Source organism: Zea mays, chromosome 7 (assembly GCF_902167145.1).
Source record: "Zea mays cultivar B73 chromosome 7, Zm-B73-REFERENCE-NAM-5.0, whole genome shotgun sequence".
Taxonomy (NCBI): Eukaryota; Viridiplantae; Streptophyta; class Magnoliopsida; order Poales; family Poaceae; genus Zea; species Zea mays.
In genome coordinates, this window is record NC_050102.1 from 106,293,932 (window position 1) to 106,305,137 (window position 11,206).

Genomic DNA, 11,206 nt, shown 5'->3' on the forward strand with positions numbered 1-11,206 from the left:
GTTCTCTTCTCCCTACACCCCTCAACAAAATGGTGTAGTGGAGAGGAAGAATCAAACTCTATTGGACATGGCAAGGACCATGCTTGATGAGTACAAGACTTCGGATCGGTTTTGGGCCGAGGCGGTCAACACCGCTTGCTACGCCATCAACCGGTTATATCTTCACCGAATCCTCAAGAAGACATCATATGAACTCCTAACCGGTAAAAAGCCCAATATTTCTTATTTTAGAGTCTTTGGTAGCAAATGTTTTATTCTTGTTAAAAGAGGTAGAAAATCTAAATTTGCTCCTAAGACTGTAGAAGGCTTTTTACTCGGTTATGACTCAAACACAAGGGCATATAGAGTCTTTAACAAGTCCACTGGACTAGTTGAAGTCTCATGTGACGTTGTGTTTGATGAGACTAACGGCTCTCAAGTAGAGCAAGTTGATCTTGATGAGATAGGTATTGAAGAGGCTCCGTGCATCGCGCTAAGGAACATGTCCATTGGGGATGTGTGTCCTAAGGAATCCAAGGAGCCTCCAAATGCACAAGATCAACCATCCTCCTCCACTCAAGCATCTCCATCAACTCAAAATGAGGATGAAGCTCAAGTTGATGAAGTAGAAGATCAAGCAAATGAGCCACCTCAAGATGACGGCATTGATCAAGGGGGAGATGCAAATGATGAAGACAAGGAGGACGAACAACCAAGGCCGCCACACCCAAGAGTCCACCAAGCAATCCAACGAGATCACCCCGTCGACACCATTCTCGGCGACATTCATAAGGGGGTAACCACTCGATCTCGTGTTGCACATTTTTGTGAGCATTACTCTTTTGTTTCCTCTATTGAGCCACACAGGGTAGAGGAAGCACTACAAGATTCGGATTGGGTGGTGGCGATGCAAGAGGAGCTCAACAATTTCACAAGGAACGAGGTATGGCACTTAGTTCCACGTCCTAACCAAAATGTTGTAGGAACCAAATGGGTCTTCCGCAACAAGCAAGATGAGCATGGTGTGGTGACAAGGAACAAAGCTCGACTTGTGGCCAAAGGATACTCCCAAGTCGAAGGTTTGGATTTCGGAGAAACCTATGCACCCGTAGCTAGGCTTGAGTCAATTCGCATATTATTAGCCTATGCTACTTACCATGGCTTTAAGCTTTATCAAATGGACGTGAAAAGTGCTTTCCTCAATGGACCAATCAAGGAAGAGGTCTATGTTGAGCAACCTCCCGGCTTTGAAGATAGTAAGTACCCTAACCATGTCTATAAGCTCTCTAAGGCGCTTTATGGGCTCAAGCAAGCCCCAAGAGCATGGTATGAATGCCTTAGAGATTTCCTTATCGCTAATGACTTCAAAGTCGGCAAGGCCGATCCTACTCTATTCACTAAAACTCTTGACAATGATTTGTTTGTATGCCAAATTTATGTTGATGATATCATATTTGGGTCTACTAACGAATCTACATGTGAGGAATTTAGTAGGATCATGACACAAAAATTCGAGATGTCTATGATGGGGGAGTTGAAGTATTTTCTAGGATTTCAAGTCAAGCAACTCCAAGAGGGCACCTTCATTTGTCAAACAAAATACACTCAAGACATTCTAACCAAGTTTGGAATGAAGGATGCCAAGCCCATCAAGACTCCCATGGGAACAAATGGGCATCTCGACCTCGACACGGGAGGTAAGTCTGTGGATCAAAAGGTATACCGGTCGATGATAGGTTCCTTACTCTATTTATGTGCTTCTCGACCGGACATTATGCTTTCCGTTTGCATGTGTGCAAGATTCCAATCCGACCCTAAGGAATCCCACCTTACGGCCGTAAAACGAATCTTGAGATATTTGGCTTATACTCCTAAGTTTGGGCTTTGGTACCCTCGGGGATCCACATTTGATTTAATTGGTTATTCGGATGCCGATTGGGCGGGGTGTAAGATTAACAGGAAGAGCACATCGGGGACTTGCCAGTTCTTGGGAAGATCCTTGGTGTCATGGGCTTCAAAGAAGCAAAATTCCGTCGCTCTTTCTACCGCCGAAGCCGAGTACATTGCCGCAGGCCATTGTTGCGCGCAATTACTTTGGATGAGGCAAACCCTGCGGGACTACGGTTACAAATTAACCAAAGTTCCTTTGCTATGTGATAATGAGAGTGCAATCAAAATGGCCGACAATCCCGTCGAGCATAGCCGCACTAAGCACATAGCCATTCGGTATCATTTTCTTAGGGATCACCAACAAAAGGGAGATATCGAGATTGCTTACATTAATACTAAAGATCAATTAGCCGATATCTTTACCAAGCCACTTGATGAACAAACTTTTACCAAACTTAGGCATGAGCTCAATATTCTTGATTCCCGCAACTTCTTTTGTTAGATTGCACACATAGCTCATTTATATACTTTTGATCATATCTCTTTCATATGCTATGACTAATGTGTTTCCAAGTCTATTTCAAATCAAGTCATAGGTATATTGAAAGGGAATTGGAGTTTTAGGCGAAGACAAAGGCTTCCACTCCGCAACCCATCCTTCGCCGTCGCTCCAAGCCACTCTCCATCTTTGGGGGAGAGAACAAAAGGACTTCATCTTTGGTATAATCTTAACTCATTTGTTTATGACCAAAGAGGAAGACATTACTTCGAGGGCTCTAATAATTCCGTTTTTGGCGATTCATGCCAAAGGGGGAGAGAATATGAGCCCAAAGCAAAAGGACCGCACCACCACCAATTTCAAAAACTTGTTTTCCAAGAATATTTATCAATTGGTATCCTATTGTGTTCAAAAGAGGGAGAAAGTAGTATTTCAAAAATGATTTATCAAAACCCTCTTGAACACTAAGAGGAGGATCTCCTTTAGGGGGAGTTTTGTCTTGTCAAAGGAAAAGCATTTGAAACAGGGAGAGATAATTTCAAATCTTGAAAATGCTGTGCAAAATCCTATTCATTTAACTTTGACCATTTGCAAACAAACTTTGAAAAGGATTTACAAAAGAGTTTGCAAAAACAAAACATGTGGTGCAAGCGTGGTCCAAAATGTTAAATAAGAAAGAAACAATCCATGCATATCTTGAAAGTAGTTATATTGGCTCAATTCCAAGCAACCTTTACACTTACATTATGCAAACTAGTTCAATTATGCACTTCTATATTTGCTTTGGTTTGTGTTGGCATCAATCACCAAAAAGGGGGAGATTGAAAGGGAATTAGGTTTACACCTAGTTCCTAAATAATTTTGGTGGTTGAATTGCCCAACACAAATCTTTGGACTAACTAGTTTGCTCTAGTGTATAAGTTATACAGGTGTCAAAGGTTCACACTTAGCCAATAGAAAGACCAAGTGTTGGGTTCAACAAAAATGCAAAGGAGCAACCGAAGGCTCCTCTGGTCTGGCGCACCGGACTGTCCGGTGCGCCACCGGACAGGTCCGGTGCACCAGAGGACTCAGGTTTCAAACTCGTCACCTTCGGGAATTTCCAGAGGCCACTCCACTATAATTCACCGGACTGTCCGGTGTGCACCGGACATGTCCGGTGCTCCAAGGAAGGGCGGCCCCAGGAACTCGCCAGCCTCGGCTTTTCATTCCAGCCGCTCCGCTATAATTCACCGGACTGTCCGGTGTGCACCGGACTGTCCGGTGCATCTGCGGAGCAACAGCTACTTCGTGCGCCACCGGACATCAAGGCGGGCCCAGAAGTCAGAACTCCAACGGTCGATTTCCAACGGCACTGGTGACGTGGCGGGGGCACCGGACTGTCCGGTGTGCACCGGACTGTCCGGTGCGCCTTCGAACAGACAGCCCAGCCAACGGTCAAGTTTGGTGGTTGGGGCTATAAATACCCCAACCACCCCACCATTCATGGCATCCAAGTTCTCTACTTCCCAACTACTACAAGAGCTCTAGCATTCAATTCTAGACACACCAAAGAGATCAAATCCTCTCCATATTCCACACAACGCCCTAGTGACTAGTGAGAGAGATTTGCTTGTGTTCTTTTCGAGCTCTTGCGCTTGGACTGCTTCCTTCTTTCTTGATTCCTTTTTGTGATCAAACACTCACTTGTAATTGAGGCAAGAGGCACCAGTTGTGTGGTGGCCCTTGCGGGAAGTTTGATTCCCAAGTGATTTGAGAAGAGAAGCTCACTCGGTCCGAGGGACCGATTGAGAGAGGGAAGGGTTGAAAGAGACCCGGCCTTTGTGGCCTCCTCAACGGGGAGTAGGTTTGCAAAAACCGAACCTCGGTAAAACAAATCCGCGTGTCACACTCTTCATTTGCTTGCGATTTGTTTTGCTCCCTCTCTCGCGGACTCGTTTATATTTCTAACGCTAACCCAGCTTGTAGTTGTGTTTATATTTGTAAATTTCAGTTTCGCCCTATTCACCCCCCCCTCTAGGCGACTTTCAGAATCTTTTGTCGATGGGAAGTGTCACGACAATGTGTTCATGCAGTGTTTCATCCAATGTGTTGATGATGATGCAAAAAATCAGCAGACTTCCATGAGTTCGAACAGATTAATTCTTGATGTTAATGTTGGGGTAAATTATCGTAACATACATACACCATATTCATATACACATTGGATGAACCCAAGTATACTGACTCCATTTATATCGTTTATTGCAGTCACTACTCAACTTTGAGGAACAAGAACGACACAGTCAGAACCCTCAACCTTTTGATGAATCTGTACTCCACACACTTCTAGACAATTCATTGCCCGAGACAGATGAATTGGATCAATGCAAAGCGGTAACAATCGTATTTCATAATACAAACATAATTTATTTTAAATGGAACATATCACATTGTTATGCTTTTGTAATTTACACTGTTCATTTTATGCTTTTTTTACACGGTCAGATCATGGTTCCCATGGTAAGCAGGGGGCATTGGACATTGTATGTTGTCAATACAGTCAAGAAGTGCATTCATATTTTAGATTCCAATCCATATGGGGCAACACTTGGTGGTACTACATGGAAGGACTATCATTTTGCACATTTGGGCTTAGGTGGCAGAAAGTTACCATGGGCTAAGGTTATTATGAGTAGATTAAACAAAGCAATACAACATGTACGGCCTAGGACATGCTTTCCCAAATTTGGCAACTTTGCAATTGACTTGTGCCCAAATTGTCCTAACATGGCAGGAGGATCCAATGACTGTGGGTTTTATGTTATGGGTTACATTCTCTTTTATGAATGCGACGAAGGATCTCTGCGGTCAGACATAGAAGCAGTACGTACAAATTTACCAGTTAATTCTATAGTTGGCACAAGGCAACATATGGTACACATGTATAACTAACTCAATTTTATTGTATTGCAGGGCAACACTAGTGAGATACGGTCTCTTGCGCTGCATTATATCACATTCCATCCGAAGAACAAAGCATTATCGCTGCTTGAAGACATTCAAAGATTCGAGGTCTAATGGATGTAGTTTAGTTTAGACATGTAATATATTTTGTATACAATGGTTCCCTAAACTTCGGATCAGTCATGTGTGTATAATATGGGCAAAGACGGTAGACGTTTCTTAGTTTATGTCAATGACAACTTTGGGGATCAGCGAATCTCTAAACTGGAATATTGTACCAAATGTGTTTGATCGTCATGTGTGTTTCTTGCATTTGATTCTACCAATTTCCTGTACAATTTTGTGCTGTCAACAACCTCGGATTATGCTTGTTTTGTCCCAAGTTTATGATATACTTATTGCCTGTGTTATGCATGTTTGCCCATACATTTATGATACAATTGTCACCTTTCTATGCACATACATTATTCTTGTTTTGTCTCAAGCGTATGATACAATTATCACCGTTATATACTAGAAACATCTCATTTTTTGTACAGTCATGCTTCACAGTCTGACCAGTTTATGCATTACACAACGTAGTGTTATGCATATTTGCACATACATGTATGCTAAGTAGATGTACATTCAGTTTGCTACAGAACTATTAATGGCTTATGATAAATTCCACATTAGTTTATGCCAGTTTGCAAGCATATTTATGACACTTTCTCAACATTGTCAATTAAACACAGGAATCACATTTACATCTAGAATATAATTTTATCATAAATCTTATGGTATTCTACTCTCTACCAGATGAATCATCATCTCCGACATCCACCGTTCGTTTTTTCGACGTTGATGTCTCATTCCGCTGTGGTGCTGCGGCTATGATTTTGTTCCTTGAACCAGGAGGCCGTCCTCGCTTACGTCCAGATAGGTTAGCCAATTGAACCCTATTATCCTCCACAGTTAAACACGTACGGCTGTTGTGACCATCAGCTATGCCACATTTCTGGCACTTCCTGCTCATCTTATTAGCTCCTTTCGCACCCAATTTAAGAACTTGTTGCTCACTACTTTTGATTGTTCTTCCCTTAGGCTTGGCCTTATCTGGTCTTGCTAAGTTTACACCTTCCATATGAAACTCCAGTTTCTACAAATTAAAGATATTAAGTCAGTTTTTATATTCACGTATTTCATCATATATTGTAGCAATGTTATTACCTTTCTAGCTTCCACATCCGTAGAACTACTATCAACCAGCCGAATATCAGTGTTATGTTCCAATGTTAATATCGGCATATTACATTGATCATCCTTAGCATTGCATTCATTTGTATTAGACCCCATTAAAATTTCCTGTGAAATAACGCAAACTCCAGTGAAGACACAAATTTTATAGAGCAGCATATATAATACATTATAAAAATTTGTTCCATACCTCGTTCCCATCATCTAATTTGCGTAAGTTGTCTATAACTATTTCTTCTGTTTCATACGCTTCGACCTATATCATCATTACATACATGGATCATTATCGACAAGTAATTATGCAAAATTCATAATAACACGATGTGCGTACCTGGATGTCATCGCCAGCACTTGTGCCACAACTCTCACCAGTACCTATATCAGGCTCCACACGCATCAATAACCCTAATAATTCGTCCATCATCTCTAGGGCTTTATCATTCCCAGCTTTAGACAGACTCACATGGTGTACTACTTTCATTGCTTTTTTAAGCAACATCTTCTGTCTATATGATCTAGTTTCTCCATCTTTTCCTTTCAAATTCCTATCGTCTCTTGAAAAAGCCACATCTTGACGCGCGGAGTATGTGTATCGTTGCAAAATACACTCACTCGGGATCCTTTCAATTTGTATATGCATGAAAGCGCATACAAGGTGAACACAAAATAGACCTATATTTGATTAAACATACATTATGTCATATATTAATCGCAAATAGCTATGTATTCGTAATAATTTAGAATTTCATATAGAAATAATTGTTTAGTATAACATACCTGTATGCTCCCAATGCTTGCACTCACATGAATACTTTCCGGCATCCACATCAGCCCTTATTTTGAATTAGTGTTGACCCCAAACAATTTTATTTGATCTTGTAGTATGTTTCACCACCCAATCATTTTCATCACCCTCTGTATCACGGTCTATTCGGTATGCAGTTGCATATTTTACGGTCTCCTGGAACCTTGTCATCACAGCTCTAGTGTATGCCCTTGCAACTCTTATTTCAAACATATACAATGTAGTTGTATCCTTTTGACCCTACAAATTACACAATATAGTATTAATATCGTTTTGTTTTTAATAGCATAAAACATATGTTTATCATTTTTTCACTTACCATGCATCCTAGTGCCTCTTTGGCCTCTTTCATCTTCCTACTATGCAGGAGCTTCATTATTTGCTTTGCAAATTGATGAAGCGGTGTGTTTGCATCCACGTGGGCACTCTTCACCAGCTTGTTCATGCTCTCGCTTCATTGTGTAGAGACCATGAGACCATAATAGTCTCCTTTGAAAAATGCAGGTACCCAATCTTTGCGTATTTCATATAATCTGGCAAGGGTGTTGTTCTCGTGTAGCTGGAAATCATTTAGCATCATTTGCCAGGCAGCCTCGAACTCCATTTCATTCAATGGATGATGTATTATAGATTGGAACCTTGTTTTGAAATCCATCTCCTCAAATCTTGCATACAATTCATTCAAGTGGGGCATATACCTGTTTTGCACATGCCACAAACACAATCGATGTATTGTGTTTGGGAATACTCTGCCTAGTGCGATTGGCATAACAGGGTCTTGATCTGAAATAGATAAATTTACATAACATTATGCAAGCCAATATGATATCATATAGTACGTGCCATAATAAATACGAGCCATTTATTACAACATACCTGTCAACATCACTCGTGGTCCGTCACATCCCATGCATGTTTTGAACGTATTGAAGACCCACTCGAATGTATCAACTGTCTCGTCTCCTAGTAAAGCAAACCCAAATATTGTGCATTGTAGGTGGTGGTTCGAGCCAACAAACATGCCTAATGGCTTATCATACATATTAGTCTTATGTGTAGTATCAAAGGTAACTGCATCACCAAAATCAATGTACTCGGCTTGCTGGCTAGCATGGGACCAAAATATGCTTAAAATCTTCCCTTCTTTGTCCAGTTGAAAGTCTGAAAAAAATTGTGGATTATCTTTCTTGCATGATGAAAAAAAGATAATAGCTTCGACACATCATTTGCATTTCTTTCCCTTTGCCATGCCTTTTTCCTGTCAAAAAATGTAATGATTATGCACCATATATAACTCAACACATTACGATTGTTTCTGTAATATATAATACAATTATTGTCATTCACATAATACACTTACAGGTTATTCATGTCCTGCACGGTTATTGGAACGTTTTCTGGGCCACCATGCATTTCTGTAACAAAATCCATAATGCAATGTTGTGGAATCCTGCTTTCTTGCATCGCACTAAGGAACTCCATATATTCACGATCATGCGTTTTGTTGCATTGCAATTGCCCTTTTTATGTATCTTTCTTCAAGAATTCATGATTATGCTCATAGTTTACCAGATCAATCCGGACGGAAATAACATTCTCTTTAGCATCATCGTAGATTTTTTTAAGTTTCATCCCAGCCTTGCACTGTGTTCGTTTTGAACTTGTGTTACGTATCCTTGGATTTCCAGCTACCCTTTCAGCATTCTTTCCTTCCATTGAACAATTCAACCATTTACAATTCTTCCGCTCCCTATATTTCTTCAATGGAAATCCAACCTCGTATGCATATTGACTATAAAAATTATACGCCTCGTCCACGTTACTAAATGTCATACCCACTTTAGGTATCAATCTTATATCAATATTGTCCGGCTGCGCACAGAAATTTAACATTTACGATTCAGTAGCGACTAAATCTAACGTAATATAGGTACAACATTACAAAAAGTATTTAAGAAAATAAGAGTATCATATTTGGGAGAACTTACATGGCTTTGAAGAATATGCGGTGTGTCCTGTTCATGCGGCCCAATATGTCTCATGGGGATGTGCTTCTCTGCCCCGACTACGTCTGTCGTTTTTGTGTGCTCATCGATATGTCCAGGTGCCCTCAATGCCGCCGGGGGAGTAACGGAGACACCCTCTGTGTAACCGGCGATCGCAGACGCTATAGGATGCATGTCCATTGAAATAGGCGTACCTGTTGGCTTATGCACAAACGATACAGGTGGCATGTCATCGTCACCGCCGGTGCTGGACATGTTCTCGCTGCTAATCACCGGCCGGTCCTCTCACTTCCGCCGCCGCTAACTGCCGCCAATATTTCAGATACAAACGTGGGCGAGCGGCTGTAAGTTTGTATTTGTTTCCTCCTGTAACTGCGCCTTTATTTACGCGAACGAAGAGCACGTATTTTCTTATCTCAAACCGGTGGAGATTTAAATGTTGCATGGTTTACGCTATCATGTTACACAGCGTTATGCAGTCGTAACCGGTAAGCACATGAAAATATTCGTTCCCGTGATTCGTGGCATAAAAGATTCTATTTATGCATGAGTTATGCACATTTCTACATATATTTATGCGTGCGTATATCGCCTGTTGCGTCTCAGCCAGGATACGTGTCTATCCTATGCATGGCTGACGCAAGCTGGCGTACAGTGGGGCCGAATGTGACCCGATCGGCTTCCTGGCTGGGGCTTCGCCCACTAACGCAAGCCCAGGGCTTCCATTACCTCTTCCCTATATATATATACACTAGCTGAGTGCCTGTGTGTTGCAACGGGAATATATAATACCAGTATACTATGATAACTTATATACAAAATGTGTGTTATACTGTTATGAGAAAATGTTTCATAATCAATTTATGATCCTAGCCATACATAAATTTTGTTATTTTAATCCAGTTGTTTCACCACTACATTGCAACCATCAGTATCATGCAGACTTCGATATATGCCACAATTTGTATGGTCTCATCATTGGAGAGCACGTTTCACACATGCCGGAAGAAATTCCCTCGTACATCGTTAGTCATCAAACACGCACCACCATACGCTCTTGCTTAAACAAAAAGGCAAGTGTGTGTGTTTGCGAAGAGAATTAAAAGCAGGCCGGCACAAAAGCTACCCTGACGATGGTGATGATGACGAACTGGTCACTGTTGTCGATCCTCCTCTACGTCACCTCTGGCGCCAAGATGACGCCACAATCCTCGATATAGTAGTCGTCAAACGCGCGCGACATGATGAGTACCGATGACTCTTGGTTGGGCTGCCAAACGAAGGGCACCCCGGGCTCATCAACGAGGTAGTACCCCTGGCCGTTGCACCACCGGATGCGCTACTCCACTACATACATCATGTTCGAGGACACTCACACAACATCAGCAAAGTCCATCGTCCCAGTGCATAAGAATTCATGTCTGGTCAATAGCGACTTACGTGGCAGGTTGGGCTTCAGGTGGACGATGAGCTGGACGGCGTGATAGCGTCGTCGTCGGATGCGGTGTCCAGAACAACCCGAGAGCCGTCGACGTTGGCGACAACCATGAGGCCCCCCTGCTTAACGATGGACAGCGCGGTGCAGCTGCTCTGGACCGCGTCCAAGCGGCGGCTTCGCGGAAGCTTGTCGTACACAGCGGCGCATGCGACCACGTAGGACTGCTTCTAGAGGTCGAACTGACAGTCACCAAGCTTCTTCTCGTCATCGATGAACGACGCCAACACGAGTCCTCCTGCTCATGGTGTTTGTTTGGGGTTTCAAGTAAGAAACATGGATTCATGCTTGGCATTGGTTTATGAAAATGACTCACAAGTCTGATCCATGGAAAAATATTATGAAGAATA